We start from the raw sequence: 13,022 nt of genomic DNA, 5'->3' as shown, positions 1-13,022 counted from the left end.
GAGGAGGAGCCGCTCCCCCAGTGTGACAACCTTGCATTCGCAAGGTGAGCGGCGAGAATTTGAAAGATGGGAGGACATTCCCGCTGTCTGTGTGACGGGACAGTTGGTGATTTACCGAGGCAGAGGGCCGGCGGAGAGGTGACTGACAGAAGGTTTAGAGGTAATTTCTAGCCTTCAGGCTGTCCGAGCTCAGTTCAGACAGGTGAGTAGAGGCCCTAAAACTGTAAACCAGTTTCGTGTTTTCTTTTTTCTTTCTCTCTCTCTTTTTTTAACTTTAAAACATAGGAGCGAGTCCCGGGGGAGGCAGCGGGCCATTTGGTTTGTTGTCATTAAGGCCATTTCCTTTACAAACAGGAAAGCCCCAGGCGAGTGGCACATTCATCATCTCTCTTTTGAAGGCTTTCAGCACTTCCTGGGGTGGGGCCCCGGGGGCTTAGTGGCATCTCGCACCTGGCGGAGGAACCCTCTCCCCAGGCGCCTGGTCTAGAGGCAGAGCGGGGCTCTGCGTCTTTGCCGGCCGTCAGAAGGCCACACCTGTGTCTGCCAAGACCCCACTGGCCGGAGGTGTCGTGAATATAAATAGACACACAATGATGCCACAGTGGTTCTGTAAGTCAAGGTCATGATTCCGCGGAAGTGTCTCCCTCGGTTCAGCCAAATATACACACAGAAAATGTGTGCGGGGTCCCCCCGGCACCCCGTATCCCCGTTAAGAGCCTGGACAGATGCTTTGCAGGAACGTGGGGGTGTCTAATTTGTACAAGAAAATTCCATCCAGTGGTAGCACACTGGCAAGTTAGAGCTTTAGTGTCGAGGTCGTGTGGTATTTAACTTATTAACAAAGTGATTTCACTTAACTTGAGGTCTTTTGAATTACTGTTGATTTGCACGTCCTCATATGAAATATGGTAGGGCATTCTCTGCTCCACATTTTAATTAATCTTTTGACTCTGTGTAGCTGTCAGAAAACAGAGATTCTCAACTGCGTTAAGTGAAAGGCAACGTGAAAACCCAGACAGGTCAGGAAAGTCTGGCCGAGTGGCCGTTGCGCTTTGAATGGTGGTGGTTAAGATTTTGAAGCTGGACTTCTCATCTGCTAATGTCTCCGGAAGATGAAACGCCCGCATGCCGGTGTAACGGGGTCACCTCTGTGGGTGACCGAGGTCCACAGACGCTCACACGACCGCCCACCCGGCCCTCACCTGTTGTCTGTGGGGACTCCTCACGGGAAGCAAGGCGACCTTGTTGGAGTCTCCTGGTGAGGTTGTCTTAGTTCGCTCAGGCTGCTGTAACACAACGCCGTGGCCCGGGTGGCTCGTTCACAGCATCGCTGGTTTCTCACCGTTCTGGAGGCCGGGAAGTTTAAGGTCAAGGTGTCAGCAGATTCGGTGTTTGACGAGGGCCTCCCTCCTGGTTCACAGCCTTCTTTCTGTGTGTGTAAGTGGTGGAGGGTGCGAGAGAGCCCTCTGGAGTCTCTGTTATAGGGGCGCTGATCCCCTTTATCGGGGGGGGGGGCTCTACCCTCATGACCTAATCACTTCCCAAAGGCCCTGCCTCCTGATACGATCACCTTGGAGATTAGGTGTCAACATATGAATTTTCGGGGGACACAGTTCCGTTTATAGCAGGATTTGTTCTCTGATGTGCAGTGAAATGGCCACAAGGCTACGTAACAGGAGCAGGGGGAGGGGGAGATCATGAGACATTAGCAGACAATTAGCTGTGTCCACTGCCCCGGGCACTGCGGTGTTCCATGCTGGCCACGGCCGGACCCAGGCTTTTCCTGCCTGGCCCACAGCTCCCAGCCGAGACGGGCTTCTCCTTCTCCTGCAGGAGTGACCCTCAAGGGCCCCGACTTGCCTGCTCCTTTGTCAAAGGGACTCCCACAGAAGTGTCGCTCCAACACAAGTGGTGTTCCAGGGGTGCTCGGGCAGAGACCGCCGAGGTTGGCATCTTTTGTGAAATCTGATGAATCAATCTCCCTTCTCCTTGGTGTCTGCCGAGCCAAAAAGCTCTCCACTGCTCCTTTCTCTGGAAGGAAAGATAAACGAAAATCCCATTACTCAGCCCGTGGTGTTGTGATGGCAGTTTCCTTTGAGCCTCTTGGCGAAACCTTGCTTGCTTTAGAACTGTACATCATATTGGATCCATCGAGAGCCATTATTTATCTGACAGGATATTTATAAAAGCCAGCATTAGCTGCAGCTCCAAGTCAATATGTTTCTCTCTTGCTGACACACATCACACCAACAGGCTTGAAATATTTAAATACAATAGTCCCTTCAAGAAATCATTAATTTTTCTATCAGGGCTAGAAGTGATAATTTGATGGAAATGGATTTAGTCGAAATAGCTGAGCCGACTGGAGTGGATACTTTCAAGTGTCTGGACTTCGGAGACGGCTGCACAGGACCCAGCGAGGGTCTAGTGAGGACTGGAACCCCCAGAGCCAGGCTCACCCCCCAGCGCCATCCCACCCACTCAGTCAGGGAGGCTGCCAGCTCCGTGGGGAGACGTTCAAATATCAAGGAGAGGAAGTGAAACGGGACAGACCACCTCATTACCGCCCTGCCTGTCTCTTTCTGTCCCTGCCGTCTCCCTCCTGCTCCTCCTCTCTCTCGCTCCCCCCTGCCCTCCTCTCTCTTTTATCCCCCTCTCCATTCTTCTCTGCCTCTTCCCCTGGCTTCCTCGTTAGCTCTTTGATCTTCCTCTTGCCTTATTCACATTCCCTGCTGTGTGTGGCTGTGCTGACATCGGGGACGGTCTTAAGTGTCTTCCCCAGGGTCGCTGCTCTGGAGAGGGGAAGAGTCAGGGAGCAGTGTGCGTGCGTGCGTGTGTGTGCGTGTGTGTGTGTGTGCGTGTGTTGGCTCGAACTCTCAATCCCTCGCCAGGATTTCTCATGCATAATTAATACAGAAAGTTTCCCTGGCCCTTCGCAATACAGGACAAACGGGGAGACTTTCTGGATGGAGGAGGGACTTGGACCTTGTCTGAATGTACTGGACTTTGTGTTCCTGGGTGTTTTGTGACCCGAGGAGAGAGATCCGTGCAGCTCTGTGATCGCCAAGCTAGTGTTATGTTCTCTACAAAAGTGGCTTTGTTGTCTGCGGCCATGCTACCCTGAACGAGCTTGATCCTGTCTGATCTCGGAAGCTAAGCCGGGTCGGGCCTGGTTAGTACTTGGTTGGGAGGCTACCTAGGAAGACCAGGTGCTGTAAAAAATAAAAATAAAAAAATAAGGGATTGTAAACTGACACGGTCCTTGCAATCAGGTCAACCAAGGGTTGCCTCGCCTAAAATATAAAAATAAAAAAGTGGCTTTGTAGCCTTCCAGAGAAATGGCTCATCCGCTTCGAAGCCGAGGCAAGCAGTGGGAAAGGAGACACATTTTCACATTTTCCCGTGTAGTTCTCGGTAACAACTCTTGACTGAGCCGGGACACACACACCCATGCGCGCAGCCCATTCAGTGCAGGGTGAAACTGGCATGCCGGACCAGCCTTGGCATCCCGGGCCAGCCTTGGCATCCCGGGCCAGCCTTGGCATCCCCCGCTCAGGTTTTTCCCTCGGCCAAACGTGCAGTGAGGCAGGAAACGGAAGTGCAGAGGAGCTGTGAGCAGCGGGGCGAGGAGCGAGGAGCTTTGCCGGCTCCGCGCGGCTCCGGCCCTGTCCCCGCCCCCTCCGGGGAGCCTGCCCTCGACCGCCCAACCCTGTCCTCGCCTTTCGCTCCCTTATCAAAGCAGTCGTCTCCTGTGTCCCATTCCTTTTCTTCTCTCTTCTGACCTCGTGTTGACCATAGTTGTGATTAACTCTTAGCTCTAAGCCATGCCAAAAAATAAAAAACAAGTCAAAATAATGGCTTAGGGTCTGCGTTCAAAGATCTAATATAACATAGTTGGGATGTATCTGGAGAGAGAGAAAAACCTGTAACGATTACAAGCGTAAGGCGGGAGCACACAGAGGGTCGCTGGGTCTAAGCCGCAGGGGACAAGTGTCCAGAAGGAGGCGGGCCGCTGCGTAGGGCCCCGGACGGCACGCTGAGTGGGGTGGCGGGGGGGAGGGAGACGTGCATTTTGGGGGAGACATGGAGAAGCCACGCAGCAAGAACAAGGGCCTGACGATAGGAAACGGCTAAAATTTTGAGGAAGCGTCACGCCTCCCTGGAGTGTTTGCTCACAAGCAAGGGTTGGACGTGGAATAATCAAATCATTAGAAGTGCATTTCAGGCTCCGGGACGGGTGGAGTGGGAGCTGTCCACACGGGCAGCCGGACTTCGGTTCCGTGTGTAGACGGTGCGTCTCCGCCGACGCCCGCAGTGGATTCTGCAGAGACGCCGGCCTGGCTCGCCACGACCACGACCCCTGTGGATGAAGTCCTATCAACACAGCGTCTCTCTCTTAGAAAACGTCATCATGAGACTCCGCAAAGCTTACTCAGTGTCGGTTGTGAGATGTACTCCTGTTATTCCTGCTGAGAAAGCCATTTACTCTCTGGTTCAACCTCGGAGCCCATGAAGAAAGAAGCGATTTGAGGTTTAAGAATGCCGGTAGCGGCATTCGGCTGTCGAAGCATCTTTGTGGGTTGATTTCCGTCAGTTCGCTCGGAGGCACAGAACGTCTGAGCCGACAAGGGCAGTAGAGACCATCCAACCCCCAGTTTCTCAAGCTGGTCGCACAATCTTGAGGAGTTGTGAATTGTGGACCCGCAACATTTTTTAAATCTTGAGTTTTTACGTAGATGATAACTAAGAAAGAATCAGGCCGTATTCTGAATGACCCGCTTAGTACCAAGTCCTGCTCGCTCAGTGCCCGATGGTGTTGATGACCATATTGCCAGTAAGTGTTACTTTAATTATGCCGACTGGTGAGGAAGGCAGACAGCTAGCCTTCGTGTGGGAAAGGTGTGTTTGAGTTAGCCGAAGGCCAGGCAGTATCTGAAGCGACGTGTGAACGAAGACTTAACGAAGGTTCCAGTTAAATGCCCCTCCTCCAGCCAGGATCCTCAAGGTGAACTTAGGAGAAACCTGTGTGGCGTTACCCACACCCTGCCTTCCATGACAGAGATGAGTTAGTCAGCTGGGCGAGGTGGCAGAAGGTTCTCAGATGGAGGATTTGCATTGGAGACGGCTCAGGCGGGTCCCCTAGGGCAGAAAAGGGGAGAGGGCAGAAGGAGAGAAAATAAGCCAGTGTGTGTCGCCTCCGGAAGCACTCGGGTCAGGAAATTGAGGATGAGGAAGGGAGAGAGGATTTAGGCCAGTTTTGGTATAAAAAGTCAAGGAATTAAAAGGAATAAAGGAAACAGGATTTTAAAAAGAGCTGCTCACAGTCATAAATGGGATCTTCTGGTATGTTCTGGGACCCCTGAAGAATGAAAACTCGGAATTAAATAGTGACTGTGTTGGTTACCATCTTTCACTCATACTATTCATATGAAATTTTAATGAAGGCTGAGTGTTCAAAGCTTCTAGAGGGCTTTGGGCAGTTTCCTTTCATGGCAGAAAAATGGCAGGCGGGGTGGGGAAGGTGAGGGGAGACAGCCTGCAAGGAGCGGGGTGCACACCAGCGAAGAGCGAGGCAGGGCGCAACCCATGCACAGTCATCTAAGGAAAAGATTAAGATGTAACTCAAATAGAAAGAAAAGTCTGATGGGCTTGGGGGGATTTTGAACACGGGTTGGGGCTCATTAAATAGATGACCCTTAGATGGAAAAATCTGCCATTTCAAGTTCATTTTGAAGTCTGGTACTTGTCATGTTCCCGCTGCTGGTGGCTAGTTCTTCCTATAATGGCATTTTTAGGGGCTTTAAATAGAAGAGCCGAGTGTTCAAAACCACTGAAACTGCTCCAGTGGCTGTAGAACTTTCAAAGAAAGGCTTCCTCCAAAGAGAGGGAATAAAAGAAAGCCTTCTGCTCCTGGCTTTTTAAAATCGGAGCCACTATGCTTTGTACTTCTGGATTCTCCATCGCTGTCCATTGTTAGTTACATGATTGTTTGGTAAGCCGGGCAAGTGGACAGGGTTAGTTCAATTCTACGAGCTACCTCGGTCATAGCGATACGATGCTTGTCCCTGACGCTCATACCAGTTCTATTTACCGTGGGATGGAAAGATGCTATGAAACTCGGCAAGAGCTCAGGAGCAACACGATGCCATACTTCTTGGATGGCAAGATGGAAGCTCATCAAATTTCTCAGCCAGTTCCTAAGTGATTTTAAAATCTAATTTTCTTTTAAACTATGATCCATATATAGTTCTAGTGACTGATTTTTTTGTTCTGAAGAGCGACCAAGGGATGATATTAAAAAGCTGCAGAAGAAACGAGTTTTTGCCAGACACAATAATGTGCATGCACTCAGTTTCTTCCTTTTCTAAAGCGTCTGGATTTTTATGTTTTTGGAACAGTAACACCCACATTTGTTAATGAAATGCCGAAATTAGAGGGCTGGTGATACTCTCAACGCATGGCTCTTCCGTTTACTTAGATTCCAAGCGCTGGAAGCAATAAAGAAACTGTTCCAAATCCCTCTTTGTCATCGTCTGGGAGTGTACATTGTCAAGAGATCGGCCAGAGGCAAAATCTTGTCTAACGATGATGCAGGCTGTTCTATCTACTTTCCCTAACAGCCCAGCGTGCCGTGATGTGATGTGATCTTTACTTTGCCCGAACGTCATTTATGTATTGCCCGCCTCCTATTTTTTCGCTTTTCTCGTTAGACCACGACAATGAAAGTAATGATATTTGGCGTCAGTTCCATCAGAAATACGTATAGATTAGAACATGGACAATGAAATGACAAAGCATTTCTGGCTCTCTAATAACTGTAAGACGGCCTTCTAGCTCACTATTCAAATTATACTGATAAGTTATAATCAAATAAAAACAAAAAAAATTTGAAAGTTTTATCGAGAACTCGCAAACCTCTGAGAATGTATCTGTAAAACCAAGTGCTAGTTACCCACCCGATATTCATTCTACTACCCTTCTACCTTGGGGACCTTGATTTTTTTTTTTTTTTTTTTTTAAGTTCACCTTCCCAGATTACTTCACATCGAAGGGTACCTACTGGCATGGTTTCGACTAATGAGATATAAACAGAAAACTGTTAGAGATCTCAGGGAAAGATTCTCATTTCTTTCCTCCTTCACGCCTTCGTTTCTTCTCGTGTGGAACTGGTCGTGATGCCTGGAAGTACAGTAGCCATCTTGCAACCATGAGGCAGCAAGCACGAGCGCAAAGACCTACATGCTCAGATGTTAGAATGAAAAGACAGATGAGTTTCATCCCCGATGGCATCACTGAGCCACTTTATCAGCCCTGACTCTAACTGTGGAGACCTCGTTCTGTTTAAGTTACTGTTAACAGGGTTTTCTGTTATTTGCAGAAGAATACAATCCTAAGTCATGTTCTCAGATTGTTCAACTATTCTTTTTCAGTTATTCTATTTGCAGTTAGTTATTCTTTCTTTAGTAAAGCAAGGAAAAAAATTGATGGGCAGCTTCTGTATTTGACCTTTCCATAAAGTTATATACCATTATCAGCTATCCTCAGCACCATTTCTCTGAGTTAATTGATCCCAGTGTCCCTCTGATTTCCTGCTTTCTGGCCCAGTACCACATAAAGTCTTCCAACTACACAGAACAAGAGTCAGGGTTCAGGTTACGGGTTATCCAAAGCTAAGCATAATGGATGGTTGTAGTTTCAACATGCTAACAATCTAATTGGCTACCTGGAGCCATTGCTATTTCATTAAAAGAAGCATTTTGTGGCTCACGTATGTAGTTGGCTACATTATTTTATGGCATGTCCATACGTCATGCTGTATTTGATTTGCATATCATACTTTTCTCCCTCAGTGTAGTCATTATTTAAACATTTAATATTTTATTAACATGATCTCAAAATCAGCTGAATGGGCATAAATACTGACAGGAGTTAAATAATTGAAATGTAATTGTAGTGATTTAAGATTATAGTTTTTTCATTTCAAATGAGCTATTATTGTGATTCTTTTGTTTATTGTTAGATGTATTAAGCACCCTTGTAGCTATTACATGATGATTCTTTTTTCCGTTTTGAATTTTTTTTTTTTTTTTTTTAACAATTTGAAATAACCTTACTGGAAGTGCACGCCTTGAAAATACAACAGACACACTTCATTTTAATTTGAAATTTTGTTACCGAGCTAAAGAAACCACACAACTTGGAAGTCGAATCTGACTGGAGGTTTATTCTCTTTTTTAAAAAAGGGCATGTTAATGGCTGGTGGGGAGGAAGGAAGGGAGGAGTTCCAGCAGAATGCTCCTTTATTATCGGAGCTCTTCGATAAAGAGGACTCAGGACCGAGGCAAGGGGCAGGAGCTGGAGAAGGTGGATTTACTCTCGGGAATAAAGCGAGGGTAATTATTTTCTAGCTGCTGAGGGGAAAGGAGAGAGAGAAAGATGGAGATTGAATGAATTGGTCCGTATCTGGGGCCCAGCTTATAGAAACCTCTGAGAACTTTTTAAAATATACATAATAGATCAACTGAGATATAATTCACATACCATAAAATTCACTCTTTTAAATCCTTCAATTCGGTGTTTTAGTATATTTATAGTGGGATGCAACCATCACCGCTGTGTAATTTTAGAACTTTTCATCACCCTCAGAGGGAACCCCCTACCGGTCACCAGTTGCTCCCCACTACCCCATACCCAAGCCCATGGCCACCATGAATTTAGTCCTTGTTTTTATGGATTTGCCTTTTCTGCACATCTCTTATAAATGTGATCATACAATATGTCGTCATACATTATGACTGCTTTCACTTCACATAGCGATTCAAGGCTCACCTATGTGGTAACATGTATCAATACTTCATTTTTATTGTTGAATAATATTCCATCGTATGCACGCATCATATTTTATTCATCCATTCATCGGTTGACGGATATTTGGGTAGTTTCTACTCTTTGGCTCTTATGAATAATGCTACAGGATCTTTTGTGGACTGATGAAGGCTCTTCTCCTTAATGAAACTTTAATCGCCTTCCTCTGAGTCCTCTCTGCTGCTAGGCCTTGATCTTGGCCTTGGCCTTGCCAGCTCTGCATAGCTCAGTTTTAGCAAGTATCCTGCTAAGTCGATTTAGTAAAAATCCCCTATCCCTGATAGCCGATTAAATTCCTCAGTCTGCTTTTGAGGTATAAGTTCTTCTCGATCAGCCTTCAGCAAGAATCCCGTTAGGTTAGTTTAGCGAAAACCTCTCTACTTCCGATGTCTCCTTTTAGTCTTTAATAATCTTTCCTCTACTGACCCCCTCACTCTGCTTGTTGGCGGTAGACCCCCGCCTGTCTTTGCTGTATTTGGATTGAACCCTGTCTCTTTCCTCTATAGCGATAGTCTTGACAGCTATTGCAATAGTTCCGAATAAAGTCTTCTGTGCTATTCTAACAAATGGCAGGATGATTTTTTCTTTATTTTCATGTATGTTCTCTAGGTTTTCATTTCTCTCTGGAATATAATTAGGAGCGAAATTGCTGGGTCACATAGTAACTCTGCATTCAACATTTCGAGCAGCTGTCTAACTGTTTCCGGTGGTGGCCGAACCCTTTTATTACGTTTCCATCAGTGATACATGGAAGCGCCCACATTTTCACACCTCTGTCAACACTTGTTACTGTCTCCTGAGAGATGTTTTAAGAACATAAAAGCCAAATATTAATTTTTGAGTTTGATGGCTGTTCTGTGACATAATTTCCTCTGATTTCTCCAACTTTCAGTAGAGTCGTCCATATCATGATGGTGTGGGCAGTGGCCTTAGAGGTGCCCCAGACCCCATTTCTGCAGAGGGCTGGCCACAAGTGAGACTTGGGTGAGGCTCACGCCAGGAGCAGGCACTCTGAGAACAGAGTCCCAGGGGGAGAGTGCTCGGAAACCAACGGAGAATTCGGACGGGCTATTTCAGTTGAGTAAAACGGGGCGACATCTTTAAGACGTAAGTAACACACTTAGAAGAGTTACTGGTGTTTCCTAGCTGGCCAGTGAGTGCTGATTTCTTCCCCTTGACTTTCTTTCACAAAAACATCTTATAAAAGTATCCCACTTGTAAAAAATAACCCGTCTGCAATGATCCTCTCTTTCTGGCAAAGTTTAATAAAATTTAACTTTAACTTATTTCAAATAAAATGACCTTAATGTCGCTGTGATTAAGTTTTGCATATTTCGTTTCATTGTTGGCATAATTAAATGTATTTCAGGAGGTAGCAAAACCAAGATTAAGGGTAACTGTTATCATTCAGGTGTAATCTGCCTTTAATCCTGTTCACCTCGTACTCGCCGATTGCCTATTCTGTTCTGACAGCACAAGGAAGGGAATAAGAGAAAGAACAGACCCCGGAGGACCGGGGCGCAGTGTCTTCCTTTCCATGCACATTACTGCTTTACCAGATGCGCTTCTGCGTGTGCGCACACGCGCAGACCCCAGGATGCACCCTCTAAACACCGCGTGCGCAAGATACGATACTCGGTAGGACCCCGGAATGTTTTCTGCCCCTGTGGCACCGGACACACGGCAAACACGGCTGATCAATTTTCCCAGCTTCTGCTTGCTCTGTTGTCCAGAGCCTCGATAACCGTTCAGCTTTTCCCCTGCATTATGTATTTTTTTCATAAGCCGGCCATGGAACATTTTTCTTTTGAAACAGGCTCTCACACAGACAGAATGTTGTCGATCAATTACTTCGTTTAAAAAGATTTGTCTTTCCAGAAGTTGAAGAACAACAGCAACAACAAAAGAACCTATAATCTTATTGATTAAAAATTTTAACTGAAGTAAAATTTTTATAGCATCGAAACTCGGTGCCTTTGAAGTAGGAAGGAGAGAGTTTTCCATGAAGGCACAAAGCTGTTAATTAATATTCATAACAATTGGTATGTATAATTTTGGTCACTGGAGGACTACTGCAGTTTTCCATTGATGCAAAAGAAATATATAGAGGACAATGAAAAAGTAATTAACGACCGAATATGAGGGTCATAAAGTTAAATGAGTCCCTAGTTTATAGTAAGCGCTACATGCATACAGAATTGTTTTCTGAAACCAAGACAATACCGAATGTCATATATTTCTTCTTCTCTCAATTGTGTATTTAATGCTTTTCTTGAACACAGATGACTTTGGGTACAATAAGGACAATTAAATGCTGGACAGATTAAGCTTGAGTGTTGAGAGAAATTTAGGAATAATTGTAACAGATATAATAAGAGATAAAAGAAACAAGTCCGCTCTCTTTAAATTTCCTGCTTCTGAAATATAGAAAGTGTTATTTAAACTCAGAAATTTGGAGTGTTTGAGTGTTTAAAATAGTCACGTGGAAATCTGTGTTCTGATCCTCTTTCTATCACTGACTTAACTGGTGAAAATCGATAAGCTATGTATGTGTTTATAGACCAGCAAAGAAATACTCATTTAATTCAATTTAGTTCACTTCAGCATAGCTGGAAAGCACCTCGTTTTGTTTGTTTTTGTCAGTACCGAAAAGCTCAGTCCCCTTCCTTGAGGAGCTTAAGAAGAAACCTGTGCATGCGACTGTGGAAAGCTATGGTTTACGGTGCCAACAGGCATTCAGCATCTTTTAGCCCTTTGTTTTTGTTATTTTAATACGCTTTTCAGAATAGCTCTTTGGATAACAAGAAGGCTGGTAGATAAAGTATAACTTGTGGCATATGATAATGCCCATTTGAAAGTGTTTTTTTCTTTCTTTCAGATTCGGTCTTAACTTTTCTGTCCCTACAATTTGCTAATTACATAATAAAAGAAGCGACAAGTCATGATTTCCTAGGAACCAGATGCCACAGCGGAGCTGGCTGTACAGAGGTGTTATTACACAGATTCCAACGGGCTTAGTGTCAAACCAGCTTTTGAAGCCTAATATCTAAGAATTTACACGCGTGGGGACTTGCGTTCTGCAATGTGATTTTTTAATGGCCCTGATCTTTCTCTGTGAGAGATGACACTCCATGTTTTACTGAACGCCACGTTCGCTGCCTAGGTGAGTGGTGGTGTGGGCTGTGAGCGGGAAGGGAATTGGATATGTGGCGAGGTGAAGCGGAAGAAGCAGAAAGCACCCGAAGACCGAAGCCTCCTTCCGCCACCCCCACCGACTGCATGTTCTGCTCATCAGGGACTCATTTTAGTTACGTAACTTCTCAAAAATGCCGTTTCCTCTGGGGGAGCTAAAGCCAGTTATTCGAATAATCATGTAATCGGGGGTTGGGGGGCGGTGGTGGTGGCAAGAGGTGTATAGACAGGAGTTTGGGAAATGCAAGGAGGGTGAACGACTTGATCCGGGCCCAGGGAGTGGACGGCGAGCTTTGGACATGGAGGGAAGCAGACGGGGTTGGGTTGAGTGCCTCGGAGTCAGAGGGTAGGTGTTTATGGGCTGAATTCATATATTGAAGTCCCATTCCCCATACCTTGGAATGTGACTATTTGGAGATGGGGCCTTTCAAGAGGAGATTCGGGTAAAATGAGGCTACGTGGGTGGACCCTAATCCAACATGACCGGTGTCCGTACGAGAAGTGGAAATCAGGACACGGATATGCGCAGAAGGAAGATCATATAAAAACAGAAGGAGAAGGCCGCCGTCGCGAGCTCAGTAGAAACAGCCCTGTTGATGCCTCAATCTTGGACTTCTCGTCTCCAGAACTGTGAGAAGATAAACTTCTGTGTAAGCCGCTGTATTTGATGATGGTAGCCCAAGCAAACGAATACAGGAGGAGACCGAGGAAGTCGAAGGACGATGGAGTTGGCCTTCTCTCAAGTTCGCCCAAGGCCCTTACAGCAGGTGGCACGTGGCCGATGACCACGGGTGAGGTCGCCACGCCGAGGGCGTCAGACTCATTCGGGAGGCCGTGGAGACAGCTCTGCCTCCTCAAGCCAGGCCACTCTGACTGTGCCATCCAGGAGGGCCTCACTTCTCCCGGCCCTCGGGATGCGTTGCCTTTAGAACATGTAAAACCAATAATAAAACTGACTACTAGTT

At 46.3% G+C, this 13,022-nt stretch overlaps 1 pseudogene; it reads left to right on the top strand.

Moving 5' to 3' along the window:
* Window positions 1-3,102: 3,102 nt before the first annotated feature.
* LOC118612734 lies at window positions 3,103-3,221 on the top strand (annotated as a pseudogene).
* Window positions 3,222-13,022: the final 9,801 nt, after the last annotated feature.

This window comes from Rousettus aegyptiacus, unplaced genomic scaffold (genome assembly GCF_014176215.1).
Source record: "Rousettus aegyptiacus isolate mRouAeg1 unplaced genomic scaffold, mRouAeg1.p scaffold_m13_p_16, whole genome shotgun sequence".
NCBI classification, from domain to species: domain Eukaryota; kingdom Metazoa; phylum Chordata; class Mammalia; order Chiroptera; family Pteropodidae; genus Rousettus; species Rousettus aegyptiacus.
The sequence above is the reverse complement of the archived record's forward strand: the minus strand, read 5'-3'. Positions and strand labels throughout refer to the sequence as shown.